Below are 15,803 nucleotides of genomic sequence, written 5' to 3' on the forward strand. Positions count from 1 at the left end.
TCGAACAAAATGCAGAACAGTGGTCCAGCTACAGAGAAAGTGAAGAGAGAAATCAACTTCTATATTTGAGGGGTCTATTCAAAAGTTTGATAAGTGGGGAAGGAGCTATTCTTGAATCTGTTAGCACGTGTTTCCAAACGTTTGTATCTTCTGTGTGATGGAACAGGGTGGGAGAGAGTATGAAAATGTGTTGCTGGAACAGTGCAGCAGGTCAGGCAGCATCCAGGGAACAGGAGAATCGACGTTTCGGGCATATCAGAGCTGAAAATGTGTTGCTGGAACAGCGCAGCAGGTCAGGCAGCATCCAGGGAACAAGAGAGAGTATGACTGGGGTGGCAGGGGCTTGAGGATATTGGCTGCTTTCCCAAGGCAGCGGGGAGTGCAGATGGCAGCAATAGAAGGAAAGCTGGTTTGCGGGATGGACTGCGCTGTGATCATGACTCTCTGTAATTTCTTATGGTCTTAGGCAGACCAGTTGTCATACCACATTCGGATGCATTTGGATTGGATGCTTTCAGTATAAAGTTTGGTAAGTGTCTTTCCTTAGCCTTCTAAGGAAATAGAGGTATTGTTTTGCTTTTTTGATCAGAGCAATGTGGGTGGACCAGGACAGATTGTTGGTGATCATCATTCCCAGGAATTTGACACACTATCATCTCTCCCTCAGCACCATTGATGCAGATCAGGGTGTGTTCACCACTCAGCTTCCTTATGTCGATGACAACCTCCTGCATTTTGCTGATGTGAATGGAGAGATTGTTATGTTCACACCATGCCTCCAAACACTCAATGACTCTGTCTTACCATTATTTGAGATCTGACCCATCAGTGGCATTGCCAGCAAACTTGAAAATACTTCTCCTGAACTCTGTTTGAAATCTTGTGCCTCTGGTCTTAAATCCTGTGGTTTTTGACCCCAACATGGGAACAGGAGTGGTCCATTCAGCCCCTCAAGCCTGTTCCACCATTCGATGAGATCCTAATTTCATATACCTACCTTTGGCCTATGTGTCTTAATACATTGTTTTGACAAAAATGTATCCAGCTCAGAATTAAAATTAACAAATTTAGAGTTCCAAACTTTACCATTCTCTGTATGCAGAACTGCTCCCTAACCTCTCTCCTATAGGAGCAAGCAAAAATTCCCATCATCTAAGTCACTGGATAAGGCTCTAGACTTTTCCAAAATCTAAAATACTGATGTTTTGAAGGTGTAAGTGTGTAAGAGAAGGGGGAAACTAGCAAGGACTGACCAAAAACACAGAGACTGTGCTGAACAAGGTTAAAAAAAAAACTTGCTTGAATCAAATAGCTCGAGTTGGGTTGCCATGGAACAAAAACAAATTCATATTTGGCCAATTTTAATTATGCTCCAGATACCAAAATCTAATTGAATTTGAATTTAGTGTTTTGATAACATTAAACCAATGAAAGGATCTTACGTTTTAGGGTATAAAACCAGACAGACATTTTGAACAGTTAGGGGGAGAACTGCCAAGAAAACCAAGTATAAACTGCTGGAGAAATAGCTCTCTGAAAGGTACCTGTCTGTAAGCAAAAGTTGTGCAACAGAAGAGGAGATGGCGGAGGAAAACCTACCAAGGAAAACCTGCAAAGCTGACTGGCTTTTAAATGTGATTTTATTTTTTAATTCTTAATCAGGTTTTTTTTTTAACATATTGGACCAGTATTGTAGAGTGGGAGGCAAAAGATAAGTTTAAGAGAAAGGAGTTATAAATAGCGGTTTTAATGTTATCTGTTGGTCTTAAAGAATAAAATTGTTAATTTTTACTTTAAATAGTGAAATCTGGGATAGTTCTTTAATCTGTTAAATTTCAAGAGGCACAGTGCGAGATGAGCTTCTCTGTGTGTCAGCTTTAAAGTAGCAAAGGGGCTTATCCCGTTTCGGAACACTGGGCAAAACCCTGGACTGATGAGGCTGCAGCAAAGAGATAGTAGAGCCAGGAGAAAGGAAATTTCTGTCTGGAACTATTGTTTCGCCTGGAATTCCATTCTATACCTCCTCTCCAAAAGAATAATCAACGGACACTAACAAAGCTCTAGCCCAAGACAGTTTTTACACCTTGGGCTACCCAGCACAGACAGTATGGGGCCTACAGACATACCGGACATTCAACTTCAATCGAAATCCATTCACACTTATTCTTAATGATCGGGAAACCAATCTATATCAAAAGAAACACCAGATACACAATGGACAACACAGATTTGAGGGGTGGTAACAGGGTACAGTCGGTATAACTGGCAGCCCGATCCCACCTGGGACAGCACCTTTCTTTTCCCCCCCAACAAGCTTCTGCACAAACTGCTTTCCCACAGGCTTTCACCCCAAGCAGCTTCGGAACCAAGAACCACAGAGGCCAAACAAAGAAGCTAATTGGGAAAACCAAACCAAGAGCATCATCAAAACAATGGACATTCCGAGAGGAGGACGTCAACCAAATGCTGTCCAAACAACTGCTTCCAAACACCTGCCTGTTCCGAACGAAGAGAATCAACGGCTAGAACCTCAACAATCGGGCACACTTTAAAACTGCTTTCCTCAATGGTGAACTCAAACTCCTAAAGGTCCCAAAGCTCCAAACTAGCTAGTGGGGAGGCGGGTGGTAACAGTGCATTGGGGCCTCAAAGGGTCAGAAGCCTGACTCAAGATCCTGCAATTAAAACTGCTGTTTTTAGGTTGTAATGGTGTCTGTTCAGTTAATAGTGCATTTAATAGTATTACGATCCTCAGTGTAGCTGACTGGGTCAATTTCAATGTCTATTGCATTTAACTGGATCTCTTGTATTATACTTAGCTTCAGTATTTAATTTATATTCTTTTGCCCCGAAGCACCTGTCTACTGCCTTCCTCATTTCCCATTCCCTAGAAAAAGTCCAATATCTAGAAACAAGGATCGGAGGGATTTTCCAACCACTTTAAAATCAGAAAATAACTGATTGCAAACCAGAACCCTACAATACTGAACTGTTTGACATTAATTTTTAGACTAGCAATTCTCATACCAGCCTCTCCAGTTCTACAGTCTCAAATTATTTCCACTAGTTTATCTTTATCTACCCTGTCTTTTGCTGTTACTATCTTGAAAACCTGGATCAGATCATCCCTCAGCCTTCTAAATTCTATACAAAACAGGCCTATATAATCTCGCCTCATAACTTAACCTCTGAAGTAAAGGTATTATTCTGATAAAGTTACATTGTATGCCCTTCAAAGCCAGTATCTTGATCCTAAGGTGTGGTCTCCAGATCTTCTCAGTGTTTCAAGTGCATCTAACTAGGGTTTTGTATAAGAACATTTGTGTTCTTATACTCCACCCCCAAAATCTACTATTGGAACAAGCTCTTTCCAATCTACCCTCTCTATTTCTCTTATAATAGTACACACCCCTCTGGGGTTCCCTCTCGATCTTCATTGCTCCAAGACGATCCCAGTCTTTCTACTTAAACTTCAATCTCAGATTCTCCAGCCCAGACAGCATACTGATGAATCTCCTCTGCACCCTTGTCAACACTTATGGTTAGTTCCACCAAAACTTCAAATCAAGTTTCTCAAGTACAACTTTCCCTTAAATTCATGCTGACTACCCCTGGTAAATCCACGTTTCTCTGAGCACAGCCTAGCAGAATTCTAATAGCTTTCCCACCACTATGGTTATATTGACTGACCTGTAATTATTTGTAATCACTTCCTAAAAGCATCCTGATAGTGTTAGCAGGCCTCCACTCCTCTGGCACCTCACCTGTGGCCAGAGAGGGGATTGAAAAATTATCGCCAAGCCCTTCCCCCATGTCCTCCCTCATCTCAGTTAACAGTCTCTTATACATCACAACTGGGCCTGTAGATTTATCCACTTTAATGGCTGCTAAATGCATTAGTACCTCCTGTCTCTATGTAACTTTCTTCTAATATTTCAGAGTGCTCCAGCCTGATAGCGACACCTGCAGTGTCCTTTTCCATTGTGAAGGCCAATGCAAACTGTGCTGACATCTCCTGAAGAAAAAAAAAAGGATGGACAAAGAGCTTTCTTGTCACTTATGTTGAGGGAGACACAATGAAAAAAAAGTATTGTGTCGCCATTGAGGTACAAAAGAATAAATAGAAAGTACTTAAATAGACTTCATGTTCATTGTCTTGGGTCCCAGACATAGCTCCAGGACTTGTACAAGTTCCCTGCTCTTGACCACTCCTGTCATCACTGCAGCCAAAATCCCGCAGCCAATTCCAGGAGTCCACGCAGTGGGCTAAAGAAGCCACAAGTCCCCACTCCAGTCACCACCACACTGCTCCCAGCCTCCCCCTAACATCAGGGGCACGAATAGAAAAAGACAAAAAGGAGAGAAGAAAAGAAAAGAATGTGGCCTGCCTGGAGCAGAAAGGCTTACAGTCCCCATGCCGCCATCTTGAATCTATCTCTATCGTTTCTAATAGGTTCTGTTCTTTCACAATTATTCTCTAGTTGTAAATATATGTAAAAACACCTTTACGTTTTCCTTTATTCTACCCACCTCTTAACTCTTAGCTTTCACTTTTGAATTTTTAAAAATTTTATAGGTTTCTATGAGACTCAATCTCTCCTCATATCAGCCTTGCCATCCCAGGAATCAATTTGGTAAACCTTCAGTATACATGGTCTATACCAACAGTGTCCTTCCTCAGATAAAGGAGACCAAAACTGCACATGCGATTCCAGGTGTGGTCTCACCAATGCTTTTCTAACTGCAGCAAGCCATCCTTCTTTCCCTACTTGAATCCTCCCACTATGAAGGCCAACATACACTTTATCTTCTTTACTGCCTACATGCAGACTTACTTTCAGCCAATTGTGCTAAGGACATCCTGCTCTTGTTGAACGTTCGTCTCTTTCAATTTTCATTCATCCAAGTAATAATCGGCCTTCCTGTTTTTGCTACCGAAGTGATACCCTCACATTATTCTGCATCTACCTTGGATTTGCCCACTTAGCCTGCCCAAATCATATGCTAACATTTCTGCATCCTCCTCATAACTCCCTCTTCCAACTAGCTTTTCGTCATCTGTAAATGTTGACATATTACGTCGAATTCCCTCATCTAAATCATTAACAAATTGTGAATAGCTAGGCAAATAAAAACAGAAATTGCTGGATAAGCTCAGCAGGTCTGGCAGTGTCTCTGAAGAGAAATCAGAGTTAACATTTCAGGTCCAGTGATCCTTCCTCAGGACTGATGGTAGCTCGGAAAATGTTGGTTTATATGCAAAAGTCAAGGTGTGGGGTTGGGGTAAAAAATAAACAATAGGTGGGGATAGACCCCAAAGAGATGATTTGATTAGATTAGATACTCTACAGTGTGGAAACAAACCCTTTGGCCCAATAAATTCACACCGACCCTCCAAAGAGTAACCCACCCAGACCCATTTCCCTCTGACTAATGCACTTCTTTGAACTGTGGGAAGAAACCGGAGCAGCCAGAGGAAACCCACGCTGACATGGGGTGACCGTCCAAACCCCACACAGACAGACACCCGCCCGATGCTGGAATCAAACCCGGGTCCCTGGCACTGTGAGGCAGGGGTGCTAACCACTGAGCCACTGTGCCACCCCGAGAGAGAAGAACACAGACAGACAAACTAACTAGAAGGGTGAATAGCTATTAATGAGGGTTGTTAGTGGCTAACAACGGGTAGTGTGTAATAGTAGATTACATGATAACAAGGTCCGGCATGTGGGGGTTGAGTTAAGGACATGACAGAGCCTAAGCCCTAGAGTTGAATTCTATATTGAGTCCAGAAGGCTGCAGAGTTCCCAAGCAGAAAATTAGGTGCTTGTCTTCCAGCTTGTGCTAAGCTTTGACTGAGGAGTGCAGCAAGACTGAGCCTTAAATGTTGGCCAGGGAACAGGGTGATGTGTTCAAGCAGTAGGCAACTGAACATTTAGGGTCTTTGCAGGCAGAATACAGGCATTCCTAGTGGTCACTCACTGCATGCTTAGTTTCCCCAATGTAGAGGGAACAACACTGAGCAGGGAGTGCATTAATGAGATTGTGTCAAGTGCAGGTAAAGCATTGCTTCACTAGGAACGCGTGTTTGGGCCCTTGGATACTGAGGAGTGAAGAACTAAACAGACAGGTGCTATGCCTTCTGCAGTTGCAGAGAAAGGTGCTGTGGCAGGGTGTTGGGAGTAAAGGAGAAGAACAGGGTGTCCCGGAGGGAATGCTTTCCACAGAAGGTGAGGGGAGTGTGTGCGTGGTGATGGCAGCATCTCATTGGAACTAGCAGAAAGGCCAGCTAATGATCCTATGGACGTAGACGCTGGTGGGATGGTAAGTCAGGACAAGGGGAACCCTTTCACCACTGCAGGAGACAAGAGAGGTGGTGAGGGCTGAAGTGCAGGAGTATGAATAGGTAGGGTCCTAGTACCAATCCTTGCATGTCCCATATGTTCCCTTTATTAAATATCTCATTTTGTTTCAATTACATTTTTAGCAGTTAATAAGTCTACCTTATCTACTGGCCAAAAATAATTTGGGAATTTGAGCCAAGATTGTTCTTAACTAAAATAACAGGAAAACATCTGCAAATACTACAATTATTATATGCGAAGTTGGACAATCCCAGGATAATAAAACAAAGAAAACAGTCACATTCATGTCAGCTCTTGACAGGATACACCTAATTTTCTCACTACCTTGCCCACAGCCTTCAAAATCTTTCCATCTCAAGTATCTCTCCAATCAGCTTTCTGAACATTATAATGGAACTTTCTTCCATTATTTTGGGCAATTCATTCCACATCATCAGAATATACCATACAAAAGTCTTCATGTCACCTTGAATTTTCTTCCAACATTTCTGTCCCTGAAACTGTTCAACCTTATTTACTCGTGATTCTTTTCATAATTTTGAACACTTCACTCCAAGCCTCTTCCTTTGGTCTTCTCTACACAAAAGAGCAAAAATCCCAATTTCCTTTAGCTCTCCACTTTAAGCTTTTCACTATTGGCATTGCTCTATTAAATCTCTGCACCCTCACCAAGGCCCTGAAATACTTCCAAAAGCATGATGCCAAGAAATTGGTCACAATATTCCAGTGCCAATCAACTGTATACACATAACCCCACAATTTTATTGTGTTTTTACATTGTCTCTCCATACTCTTCTTACCGAAATGTATCATTTCCCAGTTCCTCACATTAAACTTTATGCGTCACATGTTGGCCTACTTCACGAGTTTGCCAATTCTTCCTCTGGCGTTTTGTTAGTGTATCATTAAATCTGGTTTAGCTTCGAATACAACTTGCTCCAGTCACAAACAAGAATCTTACATTTGAACCTAGTTACACAGTTATGAGGAGAGAGCTGGCCTCAGGTAGTTTTGAGCAAGAGTCTACCAAGGTATGGAGATAAAATAAACAACCATTTGAAGCAGCTTTTTAAGGTTAGTGGAATGTTTTAAAAACCAGATCAAGGACCTCATCAGACTGGGAAGCTAGATGACAGATAATGTCTGGGAAGGGCAGAGATGTTATAAAAAGATAGCCAAGCTATCTGAGTAGGCAACATGATGGGAGATGGGTCATTATGTGGCAAAGAGTGGAATTTTTCATTGTACAAGAATGGAAAAGTAGATTTTTTTTAAATAAAGGCATGGAACCTGTAACTGCGGAGAGAGATTTGGGTATGCTTATAAAAGGAATACAAAGCTAGCCTGTTGCAGTGCCACTGTTTAGTGCAACCATATTTGGGATAGTGTAAGCAATATTGATCTCCATATTTAAGTAAAGATACACATCAATTTAAATTGGCACACAAAAGTTCACAAAAATCAATCCCTGGGTTGAGGGGGTTATCCTTTGACAAGAGGCTGAATAAAACTGATCAAGAAGTCACATCACTTCACATTGCCCTCTGATCTGGTAAGTAATTATTTGCCACGATGCTCTCTGCTTTCTGTTCTTCAGCTAACTTTGTACCTGAGCAGACACCGCAACTTTAATCCCAAGGGTTTCATTTATTTCATATATTTATTTATTTCATATAAATCTGTAATACATTACTTTTTAAAAGTTCACATTTACATCAATAACACTACAGTCAGTTCTGCGATAACGAGTGTTTCTTCAACGCAAATTAGCTTTAACACGATTGAAGTATTTAGACCATTATTTGTGGAATGCGAATTTTCCTGACCTGTATTGGCTATTAGCAATCCAGCCCCACTGGTTTAAATGGCGCTGCTCTTATGCAATTTTCTTGTAACACAGGATCGCACAGGTGCAGAACTGCCATGTTTTATCAGAGCGGACTCTACCTATGACAAACTCTCCTTGACTTCAAAGGCAGAAATCAAGATAACCAAAAAGAACTTGCCAACAAGAAAATCATGTTGTTATCATTATTAACTCATATTTCCACTTCAATTTTTGTTTTGTCTTGAAAATCTTCCTCATCAACTATAAACTAAGTGGTTTGTAGTTTTGGGACTTACTCCTCCGCCCATTTTAAAACAGACATAATATTTACATATCTTTAGTCCTATGGAACCAATCTAAGGGGAACTGAATATTTTGGTCAGAGTTTCAGCAGTTGCTAGCCTTACTTCCCTCAGCAGCAAGGGGTGCATCCTATCTGGACCGATTAGCAGTTTTCAAGCAGAAACGTCAATCTTTAAGCATCTCTTCCTTGACTGTGCCACTGGTGGCATCCTTTTGTGAAGTCTGGTATAAAAAACCCATTTAGTATCTCAGTAACATTCTCTGTCCATATGATATCCTCTTAGGTCCCTAATCAACTCAACCCTTCCTTTGACTGCACTTTACTACATAGGTTTATAACATGGATTTTTTTTATTTTAAATCTATTTTCTTTGTCCTTTATTCTTGCTTTGTCATTTCTTTTCTGTACTTATGTCAAATTTGATGTACCGTTAAATTATTAATCAAAGTTTATCTTTTACTGCTTTACTTTAAGCTTTAGGCATGCAGGGAAGTCTAGTTTTCCCCATGGTGTTATCAGTCTTCACCTGAATCTCTCTGAAGGAATCCCACTAGTCGGTTTCATGGAAACAAGTCAAAGAGATTATTAAAATCACATTTTGTTTAGCAGCTGTTTAAATAAAGGACAAAAGGCTTGCTTATAATGCTGTACATGACAGCTTTACATATTTGGGCTACTTTAAACAATACGTTCATGAATTAATTGTAACATAGTGGGTATATTACTCAGCGAAGTTCATTTTTAGTCATGTATCAAGTCTGGCCAACATGTGCAAACATTTTGAGCTGTTGAATACTACAAATGGTCCACAGCGCTTAAGTTGAAACAATATAGTTTAGATTAATTACTGCTCATTACTCAGGCAAAGGTGACAATTTGAAGTGCGCTCTCAGTACACAACAGTTGCCAGAAATGATGGAAGACAATCACTCTCATCATTGAAGGAATGGAATCTGTCACCTCTTCTCAGTTTTCTGTTCATAATCTCATTTGCACAAGGTCTTATTTCTATACTTCTCCAGAGTGGTCCAGAAAACTCTTTTATAAATTACACAACTGCTTAGGTAGTTGCAAACCTATTCAGGGCAACTAGGGATGAACAATAAAATGTAGTGGTGCCAGAATTAGCTACAGAACCAATAGTAAGTTCTAGTAAAGTAACTCATCCTGAAAATGTCCATTTATGCATAAAGATTCCAAAGGCAATTGAAATTGGCTCAAATCAACTGCAATACCAATTACTTCACTTTTGCCGAATGGTCACCAAACTTAAAATTACATAAAATTTTAGATGCTTCCAATAGGATTCCATTAAAGCTATGAAAAATGCATCCTTCACATAGAAAGTTGCTGGCCTCAAATAAGAGTGGTTTTTGTTTAAATATATTCCAGGCTCAATCTATTGAGTGCATACACACAGAAGTAAAACAAACTCTGGCTTAGTTTCATTTTGTCAAAACAATCCATCAAATTAGACTTTATTGATTGCCAAAAGTTACTGGCAACTTAATCCGATATATTAAAGACATATATGAAATCAAAATCACAATATCCACACCTCATTCAATAGCATTCTCCAGCAACGCAATAGCATACTAATCACACACTTAGATATTTCCTACACACATTTAGATATTTCCTAAACAACTTTTTCAGACATGTTATTACATACATTCCCACTAGAGCAGGTGGGATATCAACCCAAACCAACTCATGTTTATCTAATCGCATGTCTAATCTATCTCATCACATACTTAACATCCAATATGATCATTAGAAAGCACCCAAAATGTTGATAATTGTCCAATAAAAATCAGAAATATGTCACTCCAGTCAGAATATTTCAAGAACATCTAGCAAGCAACAGATGATCATCCAAGACTAGACTGCAGTCTTACTGCATCAACAGTTTGTAAAGACAAACAAACTGAGATATTACAATGATTCAGTTTACTGCTACACAAGCAATTCTGGAAACAATTTATAACCAGTGATCACAGAATATTAAAAGTTACAAAATATAGTTCACATTGCACAATCTATATTCTCCAAAAAGACACAATACAGCTTCAATTGTAATTGTATGCAGGAATTTAAGTGAATTGATTTTGATCTTTAAGTGCTCATAAGCTGCAATTAACAATCATAGCTAAATTGCTTCACTTTTTGCTGAGACACACATCCGCTGTCTGCTGCTTCCAGTTCAAGACCAAACTGCATGCATGCACTGTGTAATTAGTTAAATATACTGACTGGCAAAGCTACTATGACAGGCAGTGTGCACCAAAGATTATTGGAAAACATTGTAGAGGTTTGGAAAGATCAGATCATTGAAGGAATTGAAAGATATGTTCATATGAATAGGCAGGCCACTTAGAACATGAACATAAACAGGAGTAGGCATAGGCCATCTGACCCCTCAAGCCTGCTCCCCCATTCAACAAGAAAATCATGTCTCAGTAACTTGATTGAGTTTTTTGTAACGAAGATGATTGATGAGGGCAGAGCAGTGGAAATGATCAATATGGACTTCAGTAAGGCATTCAACAAGGTTCCTCATGGCAGACTGGTTAGCAAGGTTAGATCTCATGGAATATAGAGAGAACTAGCCATTTGGATATAGAACTGGCTCAAAGGTAGAACGTGGTGGTGGAGGGCTGCTTTTCAGACTGGAGGCCTGTGACGAGTGATGTGCCACAAGGATCGATGCTGAATCCGCTGCTTTTCGCCATTTACATAAATTAATGGCATAGTTAGTAAATTTGCAGAAGACACCAAAATTGGAGGTGTAGTGGACAGGGAAGAAGGTTACCTCAGAGTACAACAGGATCTTGATCTGATCTGCCAATGGGCCAAGGCATGGCAGATGGAGCTTAATTTAGATAAATTTAAGGTGTTGCATTTTGGAATGGTAAATCAGACCAGGACTGGAGGGTTTGAGGCCATAGAGAGAAGCTGAATAGGTGGGGCTGTTTTCCCTGGACTGTCAGAGGCTGAGGGGTAACCTTATAGAGGTTTATAAAACCACGAGAGGCATGGATAGGGTAAACAGACAAGGTCTTTTCCCTTGGTTAGGGAAGTCCAGAACTAGAGGGCAGTTTAGACTGAGAGGGGAAAGATTTTCAAGGGACCTAAGGGGCAACATTTTCACGCAGAAGATGGAATGAGCTGCCAGAGGAAGCGGTGGAGGTTAGTATAATTACAACATTTAAAAGCCATCCAGATGGATATATGAATAGGAAGGGTTTAAGAGGGATATGGGCCAAGTGTTGGCAAATGGGACTAGATTAAATTTCAGATATCTGCCCAGCATGGACAAGTTGGACCTAAGGGTCTGTTTCTGTGCTGTACATCTCTATGACTGAGATCGTGGCTTGATCTTTTTTCATGGACTCAGCCCCACTTACCTATCCACTCATCAAACCCTTAATGCCTTTATTCTTTGCCAATCCTACACAGCTGCTGGTTTTTAACTTCCAATCCTCTAGCAAGGAAGGATGATGTTTAATTTGCATTCTTAATTACCTGCAAACCAACTTTTTGAGATTCATGCACAAGGATACCCAGGTCCCTCTGCACAACAATGATATGGCAAAGATGCTAATCACTATACGTACCTTATACTATGAGGAAACGACCAGGAAAACTTGCTGTCCTATCCTGGTATATAAGATGAGCATAAAGATCTCCACAGAACTAACAGGTAACAAGAGAGGAGGCTAATCTAAGGCAAAGAAACGGCTTTATACCTACAAGACACACAACAAAATGACTATTCGGACATGCACTTCACAAAGCTTCATAATGCTAGATTTATCTTGCAGAAACAGATAGGATAATAGATTGAGGAGTGTTGGAGCTCGTAAAAATCAGAGAATAGTTTCATATTTCTTGCATTAAACTTAACAAATTTTTGGCTCCAGGTCTCAATGATGGTAACCAGAAGTCACTGCAGATTAAAAACAAATGATTCTCATTAAACCTCAGCATCATAAGCATTCATCACTGTACTTGCTGTAGAGCATAGATGTTCAAACATTGCCTCAGGGATGACATGCAAATACTAACACATAAATAGACATGTTTGTCTTAGGTTTTCAAAAGGAAGTCTAAGCAGGACAAAGGAGAACAGGATGAGATTTAAAGAAAACAATGAGTAATAGGTCAAGATGATCATGTATGCCTTTATTGTTCCAAAGAATCTATACTCTACTTTCCAGAGAGAATTATATACAAAAATATAAGTTTTCTTCACATGAATCAATACTGTTACACACATCAAAACTCAGTTCAATACTTTAATATAACACGGAGGAGGACAGCACAATCAGAACTGACACTTTTCAAGTGAAACATGAAAATGAGACACAATCTGCCATATTAAGGGTTCATTGCCATTGTTTGATAAAGTAGTGATAGTTCCCCAAGCTAACATTTTTCCCAGTTTTTAAACTCCATCCCCCTCCCAAAGAAGGACAATATTCCATTTGTGTTCTTAGTAACCTGCAAACCAACCTTTTGCGATTCATGCACAAAGACACCCAGGTCCCTCTGCATATCAACAACTAAAATATATTGCCTAATATCTATCCATTCTGATTACAGGTCATTTTATGCAAATTAGCAGCCACAACAATGACTCAAACAGCCCTGAAGTATTTACGAAAAAACCTGGGGTCGGGGTCTAACATAAATGGATCCCACCTTGAGCACACATTATCCAACTGCTTGCAACCTGTCTGCAGTGAGCTGGAAAAAAATTAGAGTGACAGAGAAAACCTGAGTTAATTGGCTGTTAGGAACTGCCAGTAGTAAACAGCTGTAAATTACAAATGTGTACAATTCAAGAAAGAGCTAAAATAATATCTTAGTATAAAAGGTAGCCAAATTAGAATAAGGGGAGGAAAGTGAAATTAATGAAAGGGTGGCAACTATGAGACTAAGAAATTAAAGTGAGCAAGTGAGTGAGTAAGAAAGGTCAAGTTTAAAGTTTGAGTCAAGCCACCTCAGGTCAGTCGACCTGTAACATGTGAGAAATCATAGACCCCAATGGTTTCCTTGGTTTTATTAATAAAGGCATTGTATACAAGAGCAAGGAGCGTAAGACACTTGTTAAATTTCAGCAGTAGTAATGTGCCCATTTGTGGGCACCACAGTACAGCAAAGATAGAATGCAGAGACTATGCAGATGTAATTTGCAAGAATAGTTTCAGGTGTAAGAAACTTCAGCTGTGAGGACAGACTGACTAAGCTGGAACCATTCTCCTTGGGAAGAAGGTAGAGAGGAGATTTGACAGAAGTGTTCAAAGTCATGCATGGGCTGAATAGAGTAAATACGGAGGTAGGGAAATGCTGCTTTCAATCGTTAAAGGAACGAGGCTGATAGGGGCATCGATTTAAAGTGACATACAGAAGAATTGATGTTGATCTGAGACAACAAGACGGTTATTCAGCTAGTTAAGGTATGAATTACACTGGCTGGAAGTGTGGTGGAGGCAAGTTCAATCGAGACATTCAAGATGACATTGGATGATTGTTTGGATAGAAATAGCGGGCAAGGGCATGGGGAGGAAACAGGAGATTAACACAATCTCAATGTTTTCTTGAAGTGTCAGTGCAGACAAGATGAGCTAAATGGTCTCCTTGCCCACTGTAGCAATTCAGATTGGTAAATCAGAGTATCTGAGTTGCCCTAAGCTTCAATTACAATTAAGACAGAGCAAAATAATTCTGAAAATAAAATTCCTGCATTTTTTGGTCCTTGCTGACTATTAATAGTTTTTCCATGTCATGGACTTTGAAAGTCAGTCAGTGTCATCTCATAAACAAAACTGTAATTTATTCCAGTTCACGATGGCTACTGAGTGAAACATGTGTTTTCTATGGCTGCCATTCTCAACTGAATTAGATTAAATGAAACATCAACAATCCCTCAGATTTTCAAACAACCAAACTATTGCTTGTTCCAGATTTTCTATTGAGGGAAGCAGAAAGGGTGGTGATAATTTTACAGTGGTGAGCTTAAAATGTAATTTGCCCATTCAGTTAGTCTGTTAGCTCAGTTGGCTGGAAAGCTGGTTTGCAATGCAGAGTAATGCCCAGAACATGGGTTCAACTCCTACACCAGCTAAGGTTACAATAAAGGTGTCTCCTTCTCAACCTTTCCCCGCTCCTGAGACATGACGACCCTCTGGTTAAAACACCCAGTTGCCCCTCGCACATGAAAGAGCAGCCAAGCACTTCACTTCTACTCTTCACCACTTGACTCCAATAGATGAAAACTTCACTGGAAAATAATAAAACTACAACATGTACCACAAGTAGGTACTCGGACTGACTTTCTTTCAGCGAAAAGTATGACTTGGATCATTGCTTCTAGTCACTCAGGTCAATTTCAGCTGACATAGTACATGACTGAAATACAAATAGCAGCAATATGCCATAAGTAAAATAATTTATATTGCTAGTACGTTACACCAAGATTATCCTTAATCAAAATTGGCACATCCTCTAGTTGATAGTGAGCCTGACTGAGGTGGGCGATATTTAAAAGAGGAGTGGCATTTTTTTAAAAAGCCAAATCCATTAAACATAAAGCCACATGGAAACAAACGTAAACATAAATGGTTGTTAAGAGTTGTTAAGAGTTTAGGAGTAGCACGTTCGTGCTAAAATGAAGGAGAGGTATGGCAAGTTATGCGAACCTTGGATAACCAGGGACATTATGAACTTGATCAAAAAGAGAAAAGGAAACATATACAAGGTCGAGGAGAATGGGATCTGATGAAATCCTTGAAGCATATAAGGAAAATAGGAAATAACTTCAACAAGGAATTATAAGGGCTAAAAGAAGTCACAAAAAGTTGTAACAAATACGATTAAAGAGACACTGAAGGCTTTTTATGCAAGTATGAAAAGCAAGAGGGTAAGCCAGGGAAAGACTGGCCCACTCAAGGACAAAGGAGAATCTGTGTGTGGAACTAGAAGAGGTAGGTGAGATCCTAAACAAACACTTCTTGTACTCATTCACCAAAGAGAAAGAATTAGTGAAGGATGATATCAGGGAAGGGAGTATTGAATTCCTAAGCCAAGTTGCTATTAAAAAGGAAGAGGTGTTGTGCATTTCAAAAGTAGATAAGTCCCCAGGTCCTGATGGGATCTATCCTAGAATATTGAGGGAGGCAAGAGAACAATTTGCTGGAGCATTAACAGACATCCGTGTATCATCTTTGGCCAAAGGTAAGGTCCCAGAGGATGGAAGAATAGCTAATGTTGTCCCATTGTTTAAGAAGGGTAGCAGGGATAA

The 15,803-nt window shown here is 40.0% G+C and overlaps 1 protein-coding gene and 1 long non-coding RNA gene across 9 annotated transcripts in view; one reads left to right on the top strand and one right to left on the bottom strand.

Annotated features, from left to right (window-relative positions):
* LOC122544104 (CD2-associated protein) overlaps positions 1-15,803 on the bottom strand; it is a 240,807-nt gene that overhangs the window by 97,092 nt on the left and 127,912 nt on the right. The window lies entirely within an intron of this gene.
* Positions 1,091-1,649, top strand: LOC122544154. Its single transcript, XR_006310279.1, has 3 exons — positions 1,091-1,202; positions 1,265-1,269; positions 1,590-1,649. It is a non-coding gene; the product is annotated as an uncharacterized LOC122544154 (long non-coding RNA).

Source organism: Chiloscyllium plagiosum, chromosome 3 (assembly GCF_004010195.1).
Source record: "Chiloscyllium plagiosum isolate BGI_BamShark_2017 chromosome 3, ASM401019v2, whole genome shotgun sequence".
In the NCBI taxonomy this organism is placed as follows: Eukaryota; Metazoa; Chordata; class Chondrichthyes; order Orectolobiformes; family Hemiscylliidae; genus Chiloscyllium; species Chiloscyllium plagiosum.